This window comes from Notamacropus eugenii, chromosome X, assembly GCF_028372415.1.
Source record: "Notamacropus eugenii isolate mMacEug1 chromosome X, mMacEug1.pri_v2, whole genome shotgun sequence".
In the NCBI taxonomy this organism is placed as follows: Eukaryota; Metazoa; Chordata; class Mammalia; order Diprotodontia; family Macropodidae; genus Notamacropus; species Notamacropus eugenii.
In genome coordinates this window covers 76625854-76629467 of record NC_092879.1, presented here as the reverse complement: position 1 = coordinate 76629467, position 3614 = coordinate 76625854, and the positions used below count along the sequence as shown (strand labels likewise).

Below are 3614 nucleotides of genomic sequence, written 5' to 3'. Positions count from 1 at the left end.
TAGGTCCTGTTCCTTTAAACTCCACTGTTCCTTTCTCTCCTGATATTTCCAGAGAAATGCCCAGTACTCTTTCTCTAGGTCTAGTCTATCATACAAATAAATATCTGTGTCACTGTACCTGAAGCAGCAGGAAAAGGCCTTTTTTTTTGGTCTGCTAGTCATAGTGAGAAGAATGGAAAGGGTAGTGGACCAAGGTTCAAATCCCCTCTGACACTTTAATAGCTGTATGGTCCTGGGCAAGTCATTTAACCTCTGTTTGCTCATCTGTAAAATGGGGGTAATGATACCTATAGCAGCTACTCTACAAGGCTGTTGTGAGATGTTCTAGTCAGCTAGCATTATTCCCTTCCAGTCCTTGAGAGTTATTAGTTAAACTGGGCTGCTTGCTATTCCATGGATCTTGTCCTGCCCCTTCTTACCTCCATGCATTTGCACAGGGGGATCATCTCCAGTCGTCCTGATCTATATCTGACCACTGGACCCACAGGGCTCTGGAGAGAGTGAGGCTGGTGATCTTGCATAAGCCTCTCTCACTTAAATCCAATTCACTTGCAAGTCATGGCATCACCTCCCTGATGTCATGATCCTCTTCAAGAACAAAGGACAAACAGTGGCATTTGCACAGGCTGTCCTCTAGACTAGAAATGTACTCTGTCTTTATTTCTGCCTTTCCAAATCCTTTTCTCCTTTCTCTAGCTCAGATGCCACTTCCTCCCTCATATCTTCAACTAAACATGTTCTTTCTCCTCAGTTTTCCCTCAAGTACCTTGACGATATCTCTCCTTTGCCCCCTATCCTTGCAATATATTTGCCATAGATCATAAATTCATAGTTTGTGAAAGGAATCTTGGGGAATCATCTAATCCAATGCCATCATTTGACAGAGGAAGAAACTGAGGCCCAGAGAGAAGTGACTTGGCCAAGATCATCTGTGTATATGGTCCTATCCTCTCCACTAGACTATATTCTTCTTGAGGGCAAGGACTGCCTTGTTTTTCACATCTTTGTAACTCTAGGGCCAACTCCCTATACTGTCTATACTTTATGTACTTCAGTGGTGCTGTGATCTCATCATTCTGGGTATTCCCTCCACCAGTGCAGATTGAAACCCACTAAAGCCTTCTCATCCTATGAAATGCTTGTCCAGGTTTTGCCCGGCATCCCCTACAACAGAGGCAGAGTGGGCCCTTTCTTTGGATCTTTTATGCTAGAGGGGTCCCAGTTCAGTACTTAGGGTATCCATCTGTCATCCCTTCTCCTCACTTAAAAAGTCAGCCCACCTTTTTCTCCAATCGTACATGATATCCATTATGTTGCTTCTTAGCTGTAAGTCATCACTGGAAATATTCTACAGCCTAAATTGCACCCACCATTCATCTCTCTGCAGCCCTTTGGATTGCTCACAGCTTCAATTTTCTGGAGATCCCAAAGGCCATCCAAGGGCACACTTCCTTCTATTCAGTTTTGGGCCCGATTCACTGTCTATTTGCAGTGTCTGACTCGGATATATGTTTGATGGACTAGCGCAATAGATCGATTGCCCATCCAACTGCATATTATAGTGTGGACAGCAGGTATTTTTCAGCCATTTAAGTTTTACTGTATGGATCACTAGGCTGATCTCTTTCAAGGAATCACGAATGTAAGTAAGAAAGCCCCCAAATGATCTGGCGCTTGCTTTAATCAGCACAACATCATCCACAAACATCTATAGGAAATGTCTCTTCCACTTAGACCTTGAATTGAACATCCTCTGCCTTTTGGGAGCATACATCTCTATTTGATATTAATAACAGAGTCATATCTGTGGTTGCATTTAACAAGGAATCTTATATAATCTTAATGTGCATGATGTATATCTTGGTAAAAGAGATCCTTTAAGGCTTCATTTCATTCTATTGAATCAAATGCCCTCTTTTAGATAATTGAGAAAGAAGAAACATATTCTCTCCTACTCTCAGCAATTCATGGGACTGCAAGGATGTGATCACCTGTCAAAGGTAATTTATGAAAGTTTGTGTGTTCCTTTCCCATGTTTTCATCAAGGATGTCCTTGGTACACATATAGATCATTCTCAGAAAGATTTTACAGAGATAAGAAAGTAGGAATATAAGCTGGCAGCCTTGTATGAAGGAGTCATTTTATAATTATTTAAGTGAGGTCAGGGACTGTCTTATACTTCTTTTTGTATCCCTAGTACTTAGCAATACAGTAGGTGCTTAACAAATGACTGGGAATTAATTGATTTTTTTGTGTATTTAACTACCTTGATTGATTGCAAAATTCTTTGAGGTGATCCAGCACACAGCAGGTACTTAAGTTAGTTGAATGAAATTGTATTTGAAAAAATGGGACAGCCTAAGTGGGCAGGGAAGTCCATGAGGTAGCCCTAATGTAAGAAGCATCCCTTCACGTGCCTAGAGAGTTGACAATAATAGTTGACAACAATTGCCCCATAATGCTTTTTCCCTTCCCCTGCCAGTCCGTTTGTCTTTGGTGCCCATATTTCTGAAGCAAGGGAACAAGATGTTAATTTTGTTTATTTTCGTAGTGATAAGGAGGTCCGACTAGGGCAGGAATTTCATCGGGCTTTCCACAGCCGTTTTATGAGCTGTTTTCCTCTCCACAGGCCTGGTTCTACCACATGTTACACGATTTTGCTTGGCGTTATTTGACCTGGCCCCAAAGCCTGCAATTTGATGCTGCCCTAGCTGCCCCCCACAGGTTGGGAGACAAGAGGGCACTCTTCTGACATGTGCCTCCCCTCCTCGACACATGTTCGCCAAACCATCACTTAACCTTTCTGGCCGTTCATTTGTTAGCAGATTTTCAGCAAGCCTCAGAAGAGCCTAAGATCTCTGACAGGCCTATACTATTCTGGGGCCAATTTTGCTTTAAGGACCTTTCCACCTGGAGCGGGCTCAGCCTGAGGAATGCCAGAAAAAGCCAGCCACCAGAGGCTAATAACAAGCACAGAAGGACGCTCTTGATTGGAGCAGTGAGCAACAAGGAATGCAGCCTCCCTCCCTGATCTGTGTGCTCATTAGCCCACCCCAAGGAAGAAAAGGGGGAAGGGAAGGATTGGACAGTAATGGTCCCAGCTCATATTTCCATAGCACTTTAAAGTTTGCAAAGCACTTCATCTATACAACAGCATGAGAGCCTGTGACGTAAGTGTCCCATATATTATTATTCCCATTTTATAGATTTGGAAACTGAGGCAGACTGAAGTTGGGGACTAGCTGGTACACATCTAAGACTGGATTTGAACTCAGATAAAGGCCATACTTCATCCACTGTCTTACTCTACCTCTTTCACAGAAGAGGAATAAAGAGTCCTTGTGATAAGACATTTCTATATATGCTCCAGGTCACATGCTTATAGGATCATGGGATTTAGAGCTGACTGGAAAGGACCCTAAAGACCAGAGGAACTGGATTTACATTCTGGACCTCAGTTTCATTCTCAGTAAATTAAGGAAGTTGCATTAGATGATCTCTAGGGCTCTAAATCCTATGGGCCAATCCACAACCATCCCTCTCCTTGGTTTGCAGATGAAGATACTGAGGCCCAGAAAGGGAATGTAACATACTCAAGGTCACATAGCTCAAA

The 3614-nt window shown here is 42.8% G+C and overlaps 1 long non-coding RNA gene across 1 annotated transcript; it reads left to right on the top strand.

Moving 5' to 3' along the window:
- Positions 1-639: 639 nt before the first annotated feature.
- LOC140515284 (uncharacterized) lies at positions 640-3349 on the top strand. The gene is made up of 2 exons (XR_011970927.1): positions 640-2000; positions 2631-3349. It is a non-coding gene; the product is annotated as an uncharacterized lncRNA (long non-coding RNA).
- Positions 3350-3614: the final 265 nt, after the last annotated feature.